Here is a 23260-nt window from a genome sequence, read left to right as displayed (position 1 = left end):
CACACATACACAAAATCTGTCCTAAATCATCACTATGCGGCGTGGCATCTAAAGAGTTTCCTTTCCTTCTATTCTCTAGGTCAAGGGGGAGGTGGGACTTGCAAAAATGAGAACACAAAAGCAACATTTTCATTTTTGAGAAAAGGAGTACTTCCTCATCAGTGCTTTTTGTGGAGGTGGGGTGGGTGGTGAGGAACTGTGCTCCTGAAGATTAGTCATGAATATAAATCCTGTCTGGAGCTGGAGAAAGGAGAAGGGACTGAGTTCTGCTACTCTACTCCTCCACTGCTACCTCCATCTGCCTCATGAGCCCGGAGGCAGTGTTCCTTCCAAACAACTACTCGCCTAACCAGTTCATTGGAATGTCTTTCTACAGACGGTGTCCTCATTCAGATTTCTTCTGAAAATGAACCTCTCTAAAAGCATAAATCATGTTTAAAAAAACAAAACATGGTGGTAAATTTTACACACAAAAAAATCTCTTCTTTGGTTTAAAAAAAAAAATGCACACACCAACCTATGCCCCCCAAACCTTGACACAAACACAGAAATAAGAGCAATTAGGAAAACAGTTGCCTTGCACCTTTTAAAGAGAGGACTTTTTCTCTTGGTTGGATCTGGTCTTTGGGGTGACAGGAATTAAGCTCTCTTGATGTAATCTTCCCTGCTTACCACACACATGCCTTGTCGATCCCTCAACTTGCAGTGTAGGAGAGATTTTATGAAAATATTAAGTATATGTTCTTCTTGTTGGCATTTTAAAATGGACACATAAGACAGCGTGAAGCAAAAGATATGAACTATGGACTGACACAAATTTTACCATGTAACAATCATGACTTCAGACAGACCAATAAAAAAGGTCATATTCTGTGAGAGAAATTTAATAAATTATGGAGTATGTACTTAAAACCCTGTCTTCGTTGTACAATAGCATTAGACAAAAACTGAGGTGTCCATGGGTTTGTTTTCTTTCTTTCTTTCTTTCTTTCTTTCTTTCTTTCTTTCTTTCTTTCTTTCTTTCTTTCTTTCTTTCTTTCTTTCTTTTTTTCCTGACCCTGCTGCTCATCTGGGTCATACTAAAAAACCTCGAGTGGTAATGATTCACATAATATTTTCTTATTCTGGTTGTAAACAGTTCTTAAATAAATAAGGATAGTTTGTGATTTGAATTCACTGAGAAAAAAAAATAAAAGTGCTGATCTCTTAATTTATATAGTGGTAATGGGATGGTGTTGATAGTGTTATAGAAATTGAGTTTCTTGCTTTATCTGGTGAAAGTCTGAATGGTAGAGGATAAAAAAGGCATTTGATTTACTGGGTTTATTCTTTAAAAGATTTTTATTTATTTTATTTGACAGGTAGAGATCACAAATAGGCAGAGAGGCAGGCAGAGAGAGAGGAGGAAGCAGGCTCCCTGCCTAGCAGAGAGCAGGATGTGGATGCGGGGCTTGATCCTAGGACCCCCGGGATCATGACCCAAGCCGAAGGCAGAGGCTTTATCCCACTGAGCTACCCAGGTGTCCTGGTTGCTGGGTTTATTTTTAAAGGAATTCACATAATCATTTGAGGTTTGGAAAATTTGAAGTTTGGTTTTAACTTCAAATTATCCTTCTGTAAGAACAGAATGAAACTAGCCTTATTAATCTATCCAGAGTTTTAGCTAAAGAGTAGTTCATGGTTGGAAAACCATGAGTCACAACTTTTATCTTGCAGAGGCTAGGGCACTAAATTGTCTGATGGGTGATAGAACCAAGCCATTATCTTATGACTGGATTTCAAGAAGAAAGAAATGGTGTTATTTTTATTATGTGATTCTTTTTCAAAAAACATCTTGAGTCACAGAGATTCTAAGTAGTTATAAATTATTTTCTAAACTTTTGTTAAAATTGCTAGATAACTGGTCATCAAATTGCTCCCAAATCCAGAAAGACCAATAGCAAATATATATATTAACGTCAAAACACTGTTCTCAAGCAGCTATTTTCATTCTTTATCATAAACAATAAAAAAAAATTCTGGCCCCAAATCCCAAATTTAGCATATGCATTAAAAGTACCCATGATACAATAACACCTACTGCACACTGTGGGTTGACTTGTTATTTTAAGGTTGACTCAAGTTAGGCTGTGACAAGGGCATGTACTGAAATTGTATTTGACAGTGGTATATGGATGCCATAGTGAGAGTTCATATAGATTAAAGTCAGATAATGGATAAAATACAGGCCTAAAAAAAAAAAAAAAAAAACCATTCCCCCAACACACACGCACACAATTTCCTAGTCAGTGACATTGATGAGAAGCACAAGCATGTGCCCAGAGATGGCCAGAGAACTTCATTCCCTGCTCAGCAAGTTAATGTGGCTGCAGAAATCCTGTTCAAGGCCCACAGCCCATATCTACTCCTGAGCTAGTTATGTGACTTACGGCAAGTTATTTCACCACCCTATGCTTCTTCTCTCATTTGCAAGATGTGAATAATGGCATCTCCTTCATAGTCTAATATAAGTATTAAACCATAAATAAAAATTATGTACATTACAGCATGAAGAATCATACCTAGCCTTAAGAAGTGCTGAATAAATGCTAACTATTATTGTTTTCTTTTTTAAATATTTATTTATTTATTTGACAGAGAGAGATCACAAGTAGGCAGAGAGGCAGGCAGAGAGAGAAGGAGAAGCAGGCCTTCTGCTGAGCAGAGAGCCCGATGTGGGGTTCGATCCCAGGACCCTGAGATCATGACCTGAACAGAAAGCAGAGGCTTAACCCACTGAGGCACCCAGGCACGCCTTAAAATGCATAAAATTAAAGGTATAGTTTCTACCATCCTCCAAAACTTTGATCCTATGTAATGATCAAATTGAATAGAAGAGTAGAAATTTATCCTGGGTAAAAAGAAAAGTGAAATTTTATCTCATGAAGTGTTATCTCTAGTCAGTCCCTTTGAGAATATTGGGTGGAAACCAGTGTTATGGATGTTATGATCTATTCCTCTATTTTAGCTGTAATTTGTGTCTGCCTATCCAGCTCTCCCATCTGTTTGGGTTAGAGATTATGTGTCCAGTGGTCAGAGGAACCATGTTGATCCTTGCTTTGTACTTTTCCATTTAGTTGTTATTCATTTGAAACATAATAACTTGTTTAGAATTAATGGACTAGTAATGTGGTCTTGAGTGAAAATATGATTATGATAAATGCATCCGATAGATCATTTGTATACCCTAATGGGATGTACAAAAGAGACATAGAGTTTTTTGTTTTTTGTTTTTTTAAAGATTTTATTTATTTATTTGACAGACAAGAGATCACAAGTAGGCAGAGAGAGAGGAAGGGAAGCAGGCTCCCCACCGAGCAGGGAGCCCGATGCGGGGCTCAATCCCAGGACTCTGGGATCATGACCCGAGCCAAAGGCAGAGGCTTAACCCACTGAGCCACCCAGGCGCCCCGAGACATAGAGTTTTTTAAATGGCTGTACCCATTTAGACCTTCAAACAGGCTGTCCTTCACAGTGGCCACCTTGGGTAGTTCCATGCTAAATATTCTCAGTGTCATTCACCATCAGGGACAGCTGATCAGGAACATAAGAAATTTTGTATCCTTATTTTAAAGCTATTTTTTTTCTCAATTAGCATCATCTTATCCAATTTGATCACTCACTTTATATGCTAAATTTGGCAGTGTTAAATACATTTTTTAAGGCTGAAAATTTGTCACCATTGATTTGATTCCAATTATCAGTCACAAAGTGATTTATAAATTATGACAGATTGTTCATGAAGCTTGATGCCCCATGAAAGCAGGAATCATTACTTTCTTTTCTGTGAAACACATTGCAAAGCCTGGCCCTATTTAGTGCTCAGCAAATGTTTGTTGAATGGTCTGGAGGTCTAGAAGGCCCACCTCTTTAATCAAATTCTTAGCTCCCTAAGGAAGTAACGCAGTGTGAGTCTTTGAATGCCCTCACAGAAACTAAAGGACACTACGTAATCACTCTACTGTCATTGTCTTGAAAACTAGATGCAGTCCCTCCAACAATTTCTTCTCCATCCTCGTTGAGGTTTTTTTTTTTTTTTTTTCTTTTTTAACCGCTTCCATATGCCATCGATTGCTTTTTTTGTTCATCGGGAATGTGTAAATATTAATTTAAAATGCTTCTTTGACATCTATTAAGCAATTTGCAACAGAATCAAGCAACAGAAGTTTTGGCATTTGGGGAATTATCAAAAAGTATTGTGCCTAGAAAGCTGTTCTTTTTTTCTTTGAGGAATATTTTTCTCTGAGTTTATGCAAATTCGAAAAGGCTAATGCAAGTCATCTCTAAAGATTGGTATGCAGGACAAAATGTTTAAGGTCACACGTTTTCTCTTGAAATTAGTCACTTCTGTATAAATCATGTTCTAGGTCAGAGGTTTTCATTTGAATGAAACAAAGCTAATTGCAATAAGGATTTAGAAAATGATACTTATTCATCAAGAACACACAAATAAATAAAATCGCTTATGTTTGAACAACCTTCTGCAGTTTAAAAGAAAGTTATTTTATGTCCATTATCACTCTTAATCTTCACAACATGTAATGTATATCTCATGCCATTATAAGTACATTAACTCTTTGGATTTTTGGTGTAATTAAATGTTATTAAAAGCAATTTAACTTCATTAATGAACAGGTTAGTATGTATTTCTAAATAAAAGGCACCCATAATATTTCATACTGTTAAACAATTGAAAATATGGCTCTTGTTCTGGAGCTCCAAGTTAAAAGAATAAGATCCCAAAGATGCATTCTTTGACATTGTTTCGTACTCTAACTACAGGCAATATTGATAATAAAGCTAACCATGAAAGAGATTTTCAACATTGGTCACCTGATTGGCCTTGAAGAAACCTTTATTTTTTTTTAATTACTCATCTTTGTCTTCTTTTTATTACGGATTCTTTTTTAGACTTCCTGAGTTGAGTATTTGAACATAGTCAATAGTGTCAGCACTACCTAGGACCGAATAAAGGATTGTTTGGTTGCTTTCTTGGTTATCGGAGAATGAGATCTTGGCTCTCATTCAACTAAAACAGAAAACGTCTGGGCAATGTCTGCTAATGTTGAAAAGTAGGGTCAGTTATCATTGATATTCAGCAAATTCATCGATTGATTCACTTCTTAAAATGTATTGAAACCTTTCACTGTATAAGACCCCATTTAATATTTGTATGCCCAACCTAAGGTGTTAGTGGGAATATTATCCTCAGTAGAATGTGATAGTGTATCAGAAACCTTGTTTGCTGAGCACGGTGAAGTGATAAATTTGTGCCCTTGTTTACATGGCTAATTGTAAGGATTTGGAAATACTCCTTTGATGTACTAAGAGCAGATAATGAAGACAGTTAAATGAACCTTTATAATGAATCTAGGAGTTCAAATCAGCTAAGAGTTCAACACTATCTGCTAATTTTCTTTTTGAGCCTGGCCCAAACTTTTATGTATCACCTCCCAGGCAGAAAACCTATTTTGGATATAATGGCAAGCCAGCTTGTTTTTCTTTATAACCTAACACTTTATGCACTCTCTTAAGATGTTGGTGCTGGAACCAGCTATAGAGATCATCTTATAGCTATTTTTTTTCTTTTTTTTTTTTTTTTTTTGGCCAGCAAAGGAAATGAGCTCAGAGAAGTAGTGACAAGCCCTAGATTACATAGCCAGTTGGTGACAAAACCAGCCTAGCATCCACATGTCCTGATTGTTTGCACTATGTTATGATGTGCTCTGTTGAAAAAGAAGTGCCTATATACTGTCTTTTGAAACTAATTCTGTATTTTCAAATACAGAGCTCTGTGTACCAACTTGAGACTGTTAATTTTTTTTTTTTTTTTTTTTGATAATGTGAAATAGTTGCTCTCACATTGCCATTTTGCCTAACCACAGCTTATTCTTGTTTGGAGAAAGTATCAAGACTCCCTCTAATGTGTTTGGTGCTTATTCAATGCCAAGTTTAGTGCCTAGACTACCATGTTCGATGGAACGGTAGATTGAATTTCTGCATCGTTTCCAAGAATTGTGCTGTAAGAGCATAGCACACCCCTCCCCCACATAATCTTGTTCTGCAGCCTTGGTGGTGTAATGAATTAGTCTTGCACGAGTCTGCTGCTTGTGGAGGGCTAAGCAGGGGATCAAATCCTCCCTTTGTAGTGAGACAAGCTGCCGGAGAAGTGATTGATATTGCAGACAGAAGTAGGACTTCAAGGAAGAAATAAGCAGATAAGTGGGGTAATAAGTAGATAATACTGCTACTTTGCACTTAGTGTCTTTTATCTGAGCATCTGAAGGCAGCTGTATCCTCAAACATCAAGGCCTCTCAATGTAAAGAGAGAATGGGGTCTCTTACTTGGTGGCCGCCTCTACAATCCATAAACCAGTGAAAAGATTTCCTAAGGAAGACCAGTGGTAAAGATTTTTTGTTTTTCTTCTTTTCTCTGGGAAGTTAAGCCACCAGGATATGAAGCAATCTCTCTAAAAGTTATCTTGATCTTGATGCAATGATCTGTATGCACTTTCCCCTACAACGTTTGGATCTGAAAAAAGAACCTTCGACTGTACCAACTAAGGCATTTACTGTATTTTTTTCAATCCCTTCTGGTCATGTCAGACTCACTCCCTTTGAGTAATTCTCATTCTTGCATTTATATTACTCCTCAAAAATTTCCCTTGTAAATCTTATTTTTAGGTCAAAGTCCTTAGACAGTAAATCTTTCAGACAGCATCAGGCTCTTAGGGCTCCAAGAAACTATTGTGAAGTGAAGCTGTGTTTAATGAGGTTGATGGGCTCAGTTAGAGATCTCTTTGAATATGCCTTCATTAATTGTGTACACATCTTGTTAATTCAGACAAAGAGGGTGAGTGGCCAAGCTGAAAGTGTTTCTTTTTAGCAGACTGTGAGTCGAAATTCAGAAGCCAGTTCCTAGCAGAGTTAGAGAACAATACTGGCTGTCACAAGTTTTTGTAGGTAACTTTATTCCCTATTTAACAAAGACTACAACTGTTTTCTAGACATTAAATGACCAAACATAAATACTAAGTGCCACTAAAAATAATGTTGAACATCCTTTCCATTTTTATTGCCAGTTTATGTATGTTGTGGGCTCCCTACATTTTTGTTTCTGTTTGTTTGTTTGTCAGTCATAGAAATCTTACAGTTAGGAGAGATCTTCAGGGTCATCAGATGCCACCACCCACGCAGTCTGGCATTTAGCTTCATAATTACAATATGTAAGTAACTGGCATAAACTTGGGAAGGAACGAGGACATGGATCCATCCAGTCTGTGTCCCCTGAAGATCAAAAAAATTTCACTAGATGTGGAAAAAAAGAGAAAAATCCACTTAATTCATGGCTAACTGTTTCACATTTTTATGGTTTGTCTAAAGACAAATTTGCTTTCTTTTCACAAATAGTATTTCCTTTAGAAGAAATTTCATACTTGGCAGAAGATAAAAAAGAACTATGTATATTTAATAGTGTTCTCCAGCCATCTTTCAGTGTGACTGAATTCTTTTGTGAGTTGATGGTTCTCAAGTTGAGATAGTTACAGATAAAATGTGAAAGAGATTGTGCATACATGTGTGTGTTTGAGGAAGACATATGATAAAGACAACACATGGATATTACACGTATCACTGCTTTAGCGATCCTAACACACTATTGGCTAATTATAATCTCTTCTATTTTTCCCTTCCACTTTATAGTTTATAAAACACTTTATCTTTCTTTCTTTTTATTTTTTTAAGTAATCTCTACACCCAGTGTGGGGCTCAAACTCACATGCCCGAGATCAAGAGTCACATGTTCACCAACTGAGCCAGCCAGGAGCCCCAACTCTTTTTTCTTATCTGACAATCCTCACAGGTACCTTATAAGTGAGGTAATATAGTCATGATGTCCTCATGTTATAAATGTGGAAATGGAGTTTCAGGGTTTCATCGAGCCCACAGATGTAGCAAGTATCAGAACCAGGACTCTATGGCCCACTTTTTGACTTGGAGCCATTGCTCTCCAAGTCAAGTTCAAAGTGCATTTAGATATAGCATCAGATAGGACACGTTAGTCGGCTACAACGAAATGCTATATAAAATCAGTAAATACTGTCATCAAATATATTCTCAACACCCATTTACTTAATTGACCTTTTATTTTTTTATTTATTTGTCAGAGAGAGAGAGAGGGAGCACAGGCAGACAGAATGGCAGGCAGAGGCAGAGGGAGAAGCAGGCTCCCTGCTGAGCAAGGAGCCCGATGTGGGACTCGATCCCAGGACGCTGGGATCATGACCTGAGCCGAAGGCAGCTGCTTAACCAACTGAGCCACCCAGGCATCCCTTAATTAACCATTTTATAGTACAAACCTTTCTACAGAGAGGAAATAGAGTTAAAAACTATGTATAAAGAAATCACTTACCATGACCTGAATCCACTTAATTTAGCTTAATACGTAGGTTAAGTTTTTATGACGCCAACTCATCATTCTCCCCCAAGTCAGTCCCCTCCCTTCCTCCCTTGCTTGCTTCTTTCTTCCTTTCTTCTTTCCTTCCTTCCTTTTTTTATCTATTTTTTTTTTCTTTTTCAACCCCAAACCCAGAGGATGCTGCTCTTGCTAGATTTTACATTATGTTCTTTCAGGGCAGAGTGGAGACTACCTTCTGCGCAGTTACCGAAATCCTAATGTCACTTTTTGTCTCGCCTCATCTCCATTTAGCTTTGTCTACTTGCTTGAGTGCATACTTTGCTTCCAAGTTTTTGTGAGGCGACGGCCCATATCCTTGGCCACTTCTTCCACCTCTCTGCATGTCTGACACTTCTTGGTCTCAGTTTCTACTGCTGTGTCATTCTCCTTTCTCATTTAGGTCACATATTTCTTTTACATTTTAGAAGGCCCAAAATTAATTCTGAAAAATATTTTACCAGAGGGGAAACGGAAGTTGATATTTACTAATAGCTTAAATATATTTATTAGATAAATTGTCTTTGTGGCCCAAACTTAACTGATTTCAAAGCAGAACTCGAGGCAGCTGAATGGGTATATAAGATGTAATTCTAGTACCCTTAGAGAGTAAGCCATGGCAACAAAGGTAAACATGTAATTTCTCTTAGTTAAATGCAGTGGGCAATGTAATTCTTTCTAACAGGAATGTAAATCTAAGAATATGGAGAGCCATTTCATGTTCACAAAACTGTTGCCAAGCACTGGGACACGTACATTCCATTTGGGGGCTTTATATTGTCAGCCTCTAAAATGAGAAAAGTTTGGCTATATGAGTTCTAGAGTCTCTTAATCATGTCAGATTTTTTAGTCCTGTTTCTACCAGTGCTTAGAATTACTGCTCATATCATTGTCACTGCAAGCCAGGCATTCTCTTTTATCCTTACCTTTGGAATACCACATTTCCCTCCCAGAGAAAATGGCAGAGCTCTTTCTCTTTTCCCTGTTCTTCTTGCTGAGGCACAAGAGAAAGTGGCCCTCGTAATGGGTGTGTCCACTTATAGTGCTAGGAAATAATGGGAAAAGAATTTATGAGCAAATGCCTAATTGATTGCTAACTACTGAGACTCATAGACTTAGAGAAGCATATGGAAAAAAAAAAAAATTGGGTCCTTGTGTTTGAATCCCTAAATTATCCTGAGAACCTAGGGAAGCCCCTACTGGATTAGAGTCCTCCAGGACAGGAGGTCTATTAGGAGAACTAGTTTTGTTTTATAGTTTTAAATGTAAATGTTAGCCCCAGATGGGCAGAACATTGAACTCTCTAATTAGCCTTGCAGGTCTTTCTTTAAAGAAACAAGTGAGTAGCAACTAGCTATTTAAAAAGGCATTCTGTGCATTGTTTGCTGAAGGTCAGAGGGCAAATGCTGTTGTGACAGTTGGGTGGACTTGGCAGGCACACTTCTCTGAAGAGGATGAGAAAGAGAAGAGCAGTCGACGTTAATCTTTGGTGATAGCAATGGCAGAAGACAGTTCTGTCTACTAGAATCTTTTTGATATTCATTCAATTCACATGAAGTTTTCCAATTTTTAATCCAAGGAGTTAGAAAAATAGTCATAGGAAATAGGAGATGATCTAGCCAATACCTTTATCTTCAGGGAAGTTAACTTATACATTATAAGTCGTAATAGCTTAGTTACCTTATGCATGAGAAAGACAAAAATCATTCAAGCTCACCAGTCTTATTCCAGTACATGTTTCCTACTCTACCTCCCATCTCTCAAGTCCATCCATGCTCACCTAACTTCACTTTATTATTCTGAATACAGAATGTTTTGTCTCTGTCTTCTGTCCCTTACTGTTATTTTAATTTAGGAATGCCTTATTTCTCTTTGTCTTCCTTCCAATTCCTACCCAACGGTAATGAGACTCAACTCCATTTCTCCTCATTGGGAATTAATCATTCCTTCTCTCTTATTTCCATAGAATTGTTACTTATAACTTAACATTTAGCATTTATTTTATTTAGCTTCTGTTTTATATACATTTCCTCCTGACTTTATAAACTTTACTGCTGTTGTTTTGTTTTCTTTTCTTTTCAGAGATGTCCCTTCCATTCTATCAGGCAGTCTGAGGACAGGCACGGAATCTTGTTCTTTTTTGGGTCTTAAGACCATGTACAATGAAGTATTCAGTTAATGTTAGAAATTAAATGTGTATATGTGCAGGTATGTGCGAGGAGAAATAAAGTAGTTTCTACTGGTGGTCTCTCATATCCTTCTAGCATTAACATGGATCTAGGACTTAATCTTGGACTCAACTAATGTTTAACTATTTAAACTAGCCTTGACTTTTATTTTTCTGTTTGGATTGCCCAGTTAGGAAGGGAGGGGAGGTAAAACTCATATTTGACAATTTTCCCAGTGATGTATCCTGATAAGCATTTTTTACTTGTTTCCTTCTAGAATAATAGTGGAGATGGAGAAAGGGAGGTAGTCTGATGTTTAAGGATCATGCATGAGTTTTAGGTATCTGCACAGACTTCTAGCTATTGACCTTGACTAAGAATTCACTATGGTTGCTAAATAAAAATTGAAAGAATATGGACCATTTCAGGAATTAGTTGGGAGAGAAGATGCTGAATATATCTTTTAAAAACATGCTCAGAAGGAAGCATCAGGGTCCTGGTTTGCTCATGATCTTACAGATTTAGGACACACCATGTATACTGTCATTGATTTAGCCTTTCAGCACTGTATCTTAACCCTCTTACCCTGAAGGGAATCAATCTGAATTACAAAGCCTAGTGAACAAAAAGGAATACTTATGAGACCATAAGGAGCTCATTAAGATGGGCTTAGTATACCTGTTTCATTCATTTGTCACCTGAATTACAAATAATTCTTCACCTTTACATTTATTTTGTTGGGACTGCTCCATTGTGTGTGTGTGTGTGTGTGTGTGTGTGTGTGTGTGTGTGTGTTCAGATTATTTTTAATGGAACCTGACATTGCCACATGTATCTTTCTGTGATCTGAATACAATGATTTGAACTCTTCTGGTTCCCATCTGAAGACTTGTTTCTACATTGTTACTAGGAGGCTATTAATACTTAGTTTCTCTTTACTTTTAAGCTACATATATTTTAATCCTAAAGTAAATTCCTGTCTTTGCTGGAAATTGCCTGTATTTTTTTAGATGCAGCATTCATCCTAAATCTTTCTCTCTCTCTCTCTCTCTTTTTAATCTTTCTATAACCACTGTTGCAGAGTTGTCCAGGTAAAGATGGATGCAGGTAATGTTTTCTTACAAAATCAAACCAGTGGCCTCTGGAGGCCAGAAGATCTGGCTTAACCACCTGGCTCACAGAGGCACACCTACTTGGTTGCACCACTTTTTAATCGAGTGGTGAATCAGGCTTGGGAAGCTGCAACTAAATCAGTTTATTATGTCTGTAACAGTAAGAAGCTCAGGAGATCGACATTAAGGGAAAAAAGCTGTTAAGTAGGAAAGTATCTTTGGGAGTCATTTGTGGCAACAAGACCTCTTCTTTCTCCTGCAGCGCAGGCAAACAAATTGATTTGCTGAGAGACCAAATCCCTCCCCCTTGTTGGGGCATGAGCATGAGCAGACAGCCTCTTCTCTGACTGGGCTCCCTGCATGGCCGCGCAGAGTACCTACAGCCTTAGGCACAGTGGGTATGTGAACTTGAATATAACATTGAAGCCCTCTGAAACCTGGTTTCCTTATCTGAGAATTGGAGGTAAGAAGGCCATGCCTGCTGCCCAGATGTATCTCAGGGATCAAACCAGAGTCGGCATCTGACAAACAGAACTGGAGTGCCTACCATGCATGCTCTCCAAGCTGGAGAAAACTACATGAGCATCACCCATGTCCTCCAGCTCATATTTTAGTGTGAGATTCATGGAAACAGAACTCGAAAGTAATGAGATGAGATCTACGATCATGCAGGTATTGCCAGGACCGGGTAATTTCGAGCTGGGAATGACTGGGCTGCTTAGAGAAGACAAATGACCCACCGATGCCACCACAATGCTGGGTGTGAAACAGTCCCTCAAGTGTTGAATCAAACAGAGGAAACCTGTCCTGTGGGTGTTGAACAACATATTGGAGTTTGCCTGGTGGAGAGAACAGAGGAACCAGGGTGCACAGAGCTGCAAAATTATGAAGTACAACATCTATGTGCTCTTAGTCTGCAAAGCATGCTAATACCCAAAGCTCTTATAGTATACTCCAAACTACTGCATCCATCTTAGTTCATTAATAAGACTGTGTACTCAATTAACACTGTCCTAGACAGAAATATAGGCTATTTTAAAGCCAGAATTTATCATAGGGTTCTTACCACAACATGTTCAGGTCCTCTTAAAGTTGGATTCGGTTTCCCATTTTGGTCAAAAGTCCCTAGGGTTCATGTCCAACCTTATTGCCTAGGTTCTGCCTTCCAATACCGTGAGTGCTTCACTTTCTTCTGTACTCAGGGTCCTTGGGACAAAAATGATACCGGGAATCATGTTTTCACCTTTATTTTTAATTATTTTACTTTATTTTATTTTATTTTTTAATTTATTTAATTTTTTACAGAGGGCAGAGGGAGAGAGAGAATCTTAAGCAGGCTCCATACCCCTCACAGGGCTCTATCTCATGACCCTGACATCATGACCTGAACCGAAATCAAGAGTCCAATCCTCAATAAACTGAGCCACCCAGGTGCCCCTATTCTTCTTCTTTTTTGTAATTTCATTACTATTATTTTTGGATCAAGGCCTCCTACACCCTATACTTAGGATGAATGGAAATGGTTTCCAGAGACAGGTACTCTTTCTCTGAAGGCCTGTCACAGAGTGAAGATTACAGCAGCCTGCTGGCATTGGTGTCTAGGAGAGCAGTCAGTACGCGCTGCTTTGCCAGTTTGGAGAAGCACTATGGTTTGTCATACCTAAGTTACCTCCGCCCCTCTGCTGGAGGTGGCAAGGATAGTGATCCAGGGTTCAGCTAGGGCTTCAGGCTTCCGTTTTTTTCTCTTAATCATCCTAACTTCTTCTTCTTCTTCTTCTTCTTTTTTTTTTAAGTGTCTTTCTTTGTTTCGTATTGTGGTAAAGAGCTGTTTTCTGCCCAAGAAGACACTGTTTAAACCATTGTACAGTAAGAGAGAAGTTAGTGTCCCTTAGAAGCCTATGGAGAATTTGAGAGGCCAAGAAAGGACTTTAGAAATCCCCTAGGGCTTGGCCAACACTTTATTGCACTTCTGTGAGGCTGAAAATCAGAGAGGCTTCAAGGTCACACAGCAAGTCACAGGGCACATACACTGGAACTTAATATATATGTATAAATCACATATGCATACCTCATATTTTCACACTTAAGATATGGACATAGTGCAAGTATGACTAGTGTAGCAGAGAGGATGAGTGGAAAATAGGGCTCCCGGAAGGGTTCAGTCGTTTCACTACAGTCCCTGAAGCAAAGATGATGTATGTACTGCAGGGGAGATTCACGAGTGGGATCATCCAAGTTTTCCCAAAGTCACAAACCAGTGATTGTCCATCCTGTTTCCTGAAGCTTTAGTAGTTTTTGCCAGTTGAACACATCCCGTAACGAATGGTAAGTGCAGACGGGTGAGTTGAAACCCTAAAAGGACATTGGAATTCTCTGAGAGTCTGAATTAAAATAGGCAGAGTGTGATTTTTTTTTTTCCCCCCTGGAGTCTATCCAGGATTCCAAAGTGAATGTACCTCCTTTTTATTTTGCCTAGGGATTTTCTTTTTTCCTGGAAAGGGTGGAGAGAATTTATGTAAGAAAGAAAGCTGAGTTGCCTCAAAGCACAGCCTCCAGGAAGAATGAGGCACCCCCCCCAACCCAGTATTTTTGCTGAGGATAGACAAATAGAGGAACTAAAAGTAAAGCTTAAAATCTCTAGCACTGAAAACATCGTAGAATTCAGCTGGTCTATAAAATCCACTCCCTAATGCTTCTTAGGAAGGAAATACCACAAGGAAAAGATGTGAAATATGAAGTTGATAGGGATGTTGTCTGTCTTCATTAATAGTAAAATTCAGATTATGGTTAAATAGACAAACCCAAACTTCAATACAAGATGCCAAATGTATAGCAAAACTAAGTCCAGTGAATAGAATGGAAAACTGCAAAATGGACAAGGAAATATTCTGTTTTATGTAATATAACCCATTTACTCTCAGAGCCAGTGCTTAACCCAAAGCCCATGACTCTTGGAATAATGCCTTTCTTAAAGGCAAGGTAGACTACTTTTCTACAGTTTTAAGTAGCGTAAATCATTTAAAAGCTGGTATTGTATTGAAATATATCTCAGTATGGAACCAGAAGGAAGGGTGATGTGTTGTGCAATTAGCTTGAATGAATATTTGTTCATGATCTATCCATTAAAAAAAAGGACTTACTTAAAAACACAGAGGTGAGACCTACACCCCAGGTTTCTGCTGGTGACTCCAGAGCTCTTTCCACTATTCTAAATTGACAGCTGACTACCGACCTCTTCCTTCTGGCAGCAGCCATTTGGAGGCTATGACAGGAGAAAAATGAAAGTTAGTGAAACACAAACAAAATCTAGTATTTATGGAATTAAGTATTTATAGAAGGTATCCAGTAGCCATGTGCAGAACTACAGATGTGAATAAATAAAAGGATAAAAGTGTACTTAAATCTATTTAAAACTTACTGTAAGCTAATTAGTGTCCTAGGATTGGTTAGGAAGGTAAATGTTACAAAATGGTGTGATATTTTGATTTTATAGATGAAGGTTCAAAAAATCTAAGTGAACATACCAGTCTTCAAATACAGCTTACTTTGATTTAAAGACTTACACTTTCCAAAGCAGAGCAATCAATGGGAATGGAGAGGAATATGTTCGTTTTAATGAATAATATATGATAGCAACAGAAGGAAGTTAATTTTGTTTGTGTGCTTTTTCCCTAAACTATGAAAAATATTGTAATAGTAGCTGCTAATGATATTGTGGTTAGGTAAACTTACACTGTTTTACCTTGTTAGTCTGAAGATAAACAGGTAAAAATATCCAGAAATTAATGTAGTAATATCTATTGGCCCTTAAAGCACTGAATGTCTTTTAATTGAATGATTCAGCTTCTAATAATGTATTTTCATTCATAATATAGTACCTTTTGCTTTAAAGTTATAGTGTTGGGACACCTGGGTGGTTCAGTTGGTTAAGCATCTGCCCTAGGCTCAGGTCATGATCCCAGAGTTCTGGAATGGAGCCCCACCTTGGGCCCCCTCCTCAGTGGAGAGCCTCTTCTCCCTCTCCCTCTGCCGCTCCCCCTGGTTGTGCTATCGTTCTCTCTCTCTCTGTCAAATAAATACATAAAATCTTTAAAAATAAATAAAAACTAAGGTTATAGGGTTAAAGAGAAATAGAAGCAAATGAATTCCCAGTTAGTATGAAATGCTAAATTAATTCAGCAATACTGTGTTACAGTTTAAAAACAGTGTTTAAAAAAATACATGCAATGACTTGAGTATATACTCATAAAAATAGTTATATGCATATATTTACATAGACACATATATATACTTAACACCATATCTTTAATGTATGCTATCATAAGTACAGAGTTATATAGAATATATATCTCTGGAAGAGAATATAACCAAATTTAGCAGTGGCTACTTATAGGTTCTGGGATAAATGACATAGAAGAAGTAATTTTTATGTACTAAAGTAATCAGAGTTCATATTTCAATATATACAATACTAAAAGAGCAGAGAAACTTGGAAAGTGTGTGACAAAAATGTCAAAGGGTTAATATCTTATTAATAAGGAAAACACTACTCCTCCAGTGGGGTAGAGATTGGAGGAGAAAGCAAAGGACATTAACACATCATTCAAAAAAGAAATGCAAAGGGCTACTAAACGTATTGAAATATATTTAATCTTACTCATAACCTGGGGGATTCATATTTAAAATAAGAAAACAGTTTCTTTTTATTTGTACAATTGGAAAAGTTAATCTTCAATATTGTGGTCCTTTATCCTCATTACAAATGCAATTTATGCCACCCTTTTGGAAAACAACTTGATTCTACACCCATCAGGAGACTTAAATTATAACCTTTGACCCAGGCTGTTGAGTGGTAGAAGTACTTAACATGGAAAATGCTCATAATAGTATGATAACTAGTTAAATATATATATATATTAATTATGATATGCGTGTGTGTGTATATGTGTGTTTATACATACACACACATAAATGATCCCAACTGTTTATAGAATACATACATTAAGAGAGGAGAAAAAGCATGGACACTTAACAGTAATTCTGAGAAGTTTGCTTACAGAGGGCATGTAATTTTTTTCACTTTTTGTCTCTAAATATCACATGATTTTGTAATCTAAAAATTTAAATGCAAATTAAAGGTAATGCTAGGAGAGATGATCTTATCTGTGTGCATTTTTGCATTTCTTTACCTGGACCGTTTTGGAGTCCTTCCAAAGTAAAACACTATCTAAATTTGGGGAAGTGGTTAACAATACTGTTATTAAAATAATCATAGAGTGGGGTGCCTGGTAAATAAGCTATGAACATGGCATTGAAGGAGGGATAAATACTGGGGTGGGAGGAGGTATGAAGATATAACCTTCTTGAACAGCACAGGGTTTGTGTAGATTTGGGGGCCAAAATATACAGGTTCTACTCTTGATTTCATCATTTAGTATTTGTCTGCATTTTGGTGTCTTCACCTTTATCTGTAAGATAGGAATGATAACAGTACCTAGTTGATAATTTTGTAAGAGAATTAAACACATTTGATATATGTTAAGTACTTTGAAGAGTGCCTGACACATTAAAAGTACAAAGAGAGAGAGAATCTAAATCTTGTCTCCATTTACCTTCTATTTGACAGTTGACAGAAATAAAAAATGATAGCCTGAGTACATCTGTAAGATTTAGGACAGAACTCAGCTCCCTTTCTATGTCTATAAGACTCATTTTTCAGTCTAGCTAGTGACCCGAAAGTGGATGTCATCTTACATTTTGCTTTGGAACTTAGCTTTAGAATAAAAAGAACATTTATTTGGTGAATTAATTAAGTGGCTCTCAGTAGCTTCTACAAATGCCAATTCTTCTCACCTATCCATAGCAGGAGGGGATGAAATCACTTGGGGAAGATTAAAGCTCTAAAAATTAGATGTATGTTCTGTGTTGGCTGTCCTTTATAGTAGCTGGCATCAAAATGATCTAATTGATTTTGTTCTGTGGCAACTTGGAAAGTCCCAACATTTCTTAGCTTTCACACATGCTCTATAAAACCCCAATCTTTTTTAACTATTGCAGTTGTATTATTCTGACAATTTTCCTTTTGGCAAACAGGTATTAAGAACTTGAGGTACTGTACTTAGATCAAAACCATCATCTTTTTTTTCTCTTTTCTATTTTCATTAGATACTGTGCTTTGATTCCCACAGGAAAGGCATCTGTGTCATAATAAATATCTTGAGTAAAAGAATCTACTATTCAACCTCCTAATTGTTTCTTCAAAATTAACTGTTCAATTGAACACATTCATCAGGCATTTAGACACTTAATGTGATATGGTGAACAAAAAAATGTACTCCAGCCTCAAAGTTCGTTGCCCACTGGAGGAGAGAGCCAAGTATACAAAATTTAGCATTGCAAGGTAGTATTATATTAGTTTTTATATACATTCATATAAAACAAGAGAAGATTTAATTTCATCTAGGGAATTGGAGAATTTCTCATGAAGGTCGTAGTGTCTGAGGAACCTAAAAATGTTTTCACTGATCAGGTAAAAAGAATGAAGCCATTCCAGACTGAGGGACCAGACTGAGTGGAGAGGCACGGATGATCAGCTAGGGCCAGCATGTGACAAGCAGAATGGGATATGTGGAAAGTGTGGTTGAGAGCATAGCTTGGAGTCAGACTGTGAAAGGCCCTAAGTGTCTGTGGAAGTACAGTGGACCCTTGAACAGGATGAGGACTGGGGGCATTGACCCCCCAAGAGTTGAAAATCTGCATGTAACTTTGACTTCCCCAAAACTTAACTCCTATCCAAAACTTACTCCTATCTTCCTGTTGTTTGGAAGCCTTTCTGTTAATTATAACAGTCGATTAACATGTATTTTGTATATTCTTATAAAACAGTAAGCTAGAGAAAATAAAACGTCATTAAGAAAATCATAAGGAAGAGAAAGAACATTTACTGTAGTATGTTGTAAAAAAAAAAATCTGCAAATAAGTGGAACTGTGTAGTTCAAACCCATGTTCAAGGGTCAGCTGTAGTTGGTTTTTTTTCATTGGCATGGAGGCATCCTGAGAAATGACATGGTCAGAGTTGTTCCTGAGGAAAGATAAAGAGATAGGGAGGGGGACTCTCATGGGGAGGAGGGAAAGTAGGGACAACACTGGATATTCATTTTTCTACTTCATTCAGGTAGACCTGTGGTTAAAGAATAAAAAGTTTGATATGTTTAGAATCAGGTATGTATTCTTTCTTGGAGTCTCAACTGCTGCTATTAAAAACAAGTCACCAATCTTTGTTTACTTTAATAAATGTCTACCTAATCTTGGCCAAATTTACCTATGCCTCTTTAACTTCTCTTTTCTCTCAATTAATAGAACTGAGGTCTTCATGAGAGAACACACAGAAACACTGATCTCCAATCTGCAGCCTGTTCTTGAAACCTAAACATTTCCCCATCCTCTATACCTACTTTCAACCATTAGGGGTAGGCAAAAATCCAAGAACACAAAATTGCTTCCATTTTTTTTTTTTTTTTTTTTTTTTTTTTTACTTTTTAGAATGTGTAGGTACCATGTTATTCCCTACCTAACTTCACACACATGGATTAAGAAGTTCAAGCAAATGTTTTATGCATGCCAAGGATTTATACACTTGCTTAACTTTTTTACACAGAGATATAAAATGGAACCATTGATATTTGGTATATTATAAAGATAACATGTCAAATCAGAGAGAAAAAAAATTTGAAAAAATGGTAAACGTGAGGAATATATCCTTGGGAGGGAGTGGATCTTCATTTGTTTCTCATACCAATAAAAATTCCAAAGAGTTAAAAGATTTCTAAGTTAAAAAATGTTAAAAGCCATAATAATATGAGATGATAGTATGGTTGAAGAATTTTATAATGTTGGGCTGGGACAGGTCTTTCAAACTATCTTGAAAAGTATAAGGCAGGATGCCTGGGTGACTTGGTCGGTTAAGAATCTGCCTTCAGCTCAGGTCATGGTCCCAGGGTCCTGGAATTGAGTCCCACATTGGGCTCCTTGCTCAGTGAAGAGCCTGCTTCTCCCTCTGCCTGCCGCTCCCCCTACTTGTACTCTCTAGCTCTTGCTCGCTTTCTCTGACAAATAAGTAAATAAAATCTTTAAAGGGTGCCTGGGTGGCTCAGTGGGTTAAGCCGCTGCCTTCAGCTCGGGTCATGATCTCAGGGTCCTGGGATCGAGGCCCGCATCGGGCTCTCTGCTCAGCAGGGAGCCTGCTTCCCTCTCTCTCTCTCTGCCTGCCTCTCCATCTACTTGTGATTTCTCTCTGTCAAATAAATAAATAAAAATCTTTAAAAAAAAAAAAAAGAAAAAAGAAAAATATTAACTCATAAGAGAAAAATGATAAATTGGACTATGGAAAACTAGGATACTTCTACACCAGAAAGCAACCCGTAAAACCATATATACATTTGAAAGCCCAGGCACACACATGCACACAGCAGAGAAATACTTCCAGTTATAATAATGGGTTATTATCTATAAAATATAAAGATCTCCTACAGGAATAACTGTTTAGGAGGATAGCCAACAAAATGTTAGCAGTATTATTTCTGGACATCAGACACAGCAACCCCACATCGTGGATGGCTTCCCTTCCCAGTGCACTGGGTTTACAACAGCGGTATTTTCAAGAAGGGGTAGCAGAGACCTCTCATTGTGACGCCACAAAGCTTTGAAGAATCTGGGAGAAGGGGCTGAGAACAGAAAGTTGTAAGCTGTTAATAGGGTTGTTCCAACTCCTGAGGACTTGGGAAACCCACTTCAAATCTTTGAGTTTGTTTATTTATCTGCAAAATGGGGTAATAATACTTACATACATCACTAAGTCATTAGGAAAATTAATGCACATTACTAAACCTTTGAGATCCCAGGATAAGCATTATTGCGTGGGGAGTAGAGAATCATGCTTCTCTTAACCTCCTGCTAAAGTTAATACTTGGTATTTCTATACCAATTCTGAAATGAAACCTTATCAGAGGCACTTTAGTTAACTCACATATGGCAATGTGTTTGAATTTAAATGAACTGGTAACTAGTAGCTCTTTTTTTATCATGAGGATACTAAAAGCAAAAATCACAGATTTCCTCCCCCCAACCCCTCCACAATATAGTGTACCTTTTTCTTTAAGTCATTTAAGCATCCTGGTATCTGTACAACTTGATGGCTCTAACTACACAGTTTGGAGATGAGCAGATTGCTATATAAATACCCAAGTGAAATAAGAAGAATGCAAAAAAAAAAAAAAAAATCTTCCAACCTGCTTCCATGGATTCTGGACAGACTCTTAGCCTTGTAATCGTCTTTAGAAATCATTTAGTTCTGCCTCTCATTTCACAAATGAGGAACTTGAATCCAGAATGGTGCGGTGACCTGCCCCAGAGGCACAGAGCTAACTAAAGGCAGAACTGGGATTACAGCCTGTATTTCCTAGTCTCTCCTGTATCCCCCAGTCCTGTGCTCTTAGCCTTCAGCTACCCAAAGGACCCAAACAGCAGTGGCAGATAGATAGATAGGACAGATATATGTGTCATAGATTTTGTCCAGAATCTTAGTAGCTATGTTAGACATAGACCATCATCCTCAGATCTGATTGTGCTGAAGGCTGAGCTTGTCCATAGAAAGATTTTGGTCTATCACATCCCGCTGGGAATATTTTGATTTTGTAAAAGATGAAATGTGTTTACATTTTGATGGAACATTATCAACATTTGAGTCTGTGAACCCTATACTTAGGGTTCAAAAAGTTATGCTACCCCAGTATTATAAAAAAATGATCTAATAGTGGCTTTCTGGGCAGTTGTCTAATGACATTTACTTGACAGCACTGATTCCCAAGCCTGATTCATTCAGAACTGCCTCATGGGCTGCACCAAATACAGCTGGGACCAGGTCCACACATCTGTTTTTAAGAAGCACCCTGGACGATTCTCAGGGTCACCCAAGTTTTTAAACCACTGGAATAGAGCGCAGATTAAGGAAGCAACAATCTGTTCTTCCCTGTTGACCTGAAAGCTGTCAGTGGATATAGAATTTAAATACATGATATAAATAATTATACTGCACTTCGTACCCAGAGCTCATTTGGTTAATATTTCAGAGAAAAAAATGCACATTATGTCTGATATAAATTTGTAGTGTTACAGAGCATTGTCATATTCTTGGACACTTGATACTCAAATGATGTTATTGAAAATTTTTGCAAAAAAAAAAAGAAAACATTCTTACCAGTGACTCAGGGACTTTAAAATAAATATGCCAATAATCACATTATCCTTTATGCACATGCATTTAATGGATACAAAAATAAAAGTAAAAATGGGGCAAATCTAAGGTCATGAATATATTTGCCAAGCTAATTTCTAAAGTTTATATACCAGCCTAGCCAGGCTTCTGATTTTCTTCTAATCTCTTATCTTTTAAATTTTAGGAAAAAAAAAATCTAAGCATCCATTTCTAGCTGTCTCAGCCAGTTGTACCTTTCAGGCAGGACAAAGGGACTTGGCCTTCCAAGTGGGGGTGGGGAGTGATACTTTGATAGAGCTCTAAAGTGAATTACATAGAATACTCAGCAGTAGCAAGAGAATTTTAGTGAATCAAACCATACCATGAGAGTGCATTTCATCTTCACTAAATTGTGGTAACCAAGGCCAGATTCTACAATAATGTTCTTCTATGTTTATGTAAATATAGTCTTAAGGCAAAAGGCAATTGGTTTCTCACACTTTAAGATTTATTCTTTCTATCAGGCTTTCTGCTCCTTGGAGAGCATGCTTCTCTGTCTCTCTCTCTCTCTCTCTGTCTCTCATGAATAAATAAAAAATAAAAAATCTTTAAAAAAAAAGATTTATTCTTTTTATTTATAATTTATTAACTGTTTACAGAAAAAGATAATGCTTTTGGGTATTAATGAAAACCAGATATAATGAAGTAAAGAAAATATTCAAATAGATAAGCTATTGTATTGATTCATGTCCCAAGAAATAATGATAGAAAGAAGTGGTGCTTTTTTTTTTTTTTTTTTAAAGGCTTAAAAAAAAATGGGCACTTTTCCCAGAATTTCTATTTCCTGTACATAATATGAATATTTGTTTTTGCAAGGTAACGGGACCAGTGGTTTAAATTGTTCATTGACTATGTCCTGAAAAAGCAAGTGGCTGATATTGGCATAAGTTTGTGTTTAACCACTGGCATTTCTCTGTGGAGAATAAGTTGAAAATTTTTCAGCTATCCAGCAGTGGATTTTAATTTTTATATTGAGAAAATATAACTATGATTTGAATATTTAGAAATAGGTTTGGGTATTTAGGATTTAGTTAGAAATTACTAACTTTACGTAGTCATTCTTAAAACTCCACATCTAGTTTAAATAAAAGGGGGGGGCTTCCAAAAGCTCTCCCTGAAGTTTTACTTTTCAGTTGCAAAGTGTAAAATAACCTTCTGAAAAGCCTTCTCTAAGTCC

The 23260-nt window shown here is 37.2% G+C and overlaps 1 protein-coding gene across 6 annotated transcripts in view; it reads left to right on the top strand.

Moving 5' to 3' along the window:
* Positions 1-23260, top strand: part of TP63 (tumor protein p63) — a 221858-nt gene that overhangs the window by 100033 nt on the left and 98565 nt on the right. The gene's annotated exons all lie outside the window — the stretch shown is intronic.

This window comes from Mustela erminea, chromosome 1 (genome assembly GCF_009829155.1).
Source record: "Mustela erminea isolate mMusErm1 chromosome 1, mMusErm1.Pri, whole genome shotgun sequence".
NCBI classification, from domain to species: domain Eukaryota; kingdom Metazoa; phylum Chordata; class Mammalia; order Carnivora; family Mustelidae; genus Mustela; species Mustela erminea.
The sequence above is the reverse complement of the archived record's forward strand: the minus strand, read 5'-3'. Positions and strand labels throughout refer to the sequence as shown.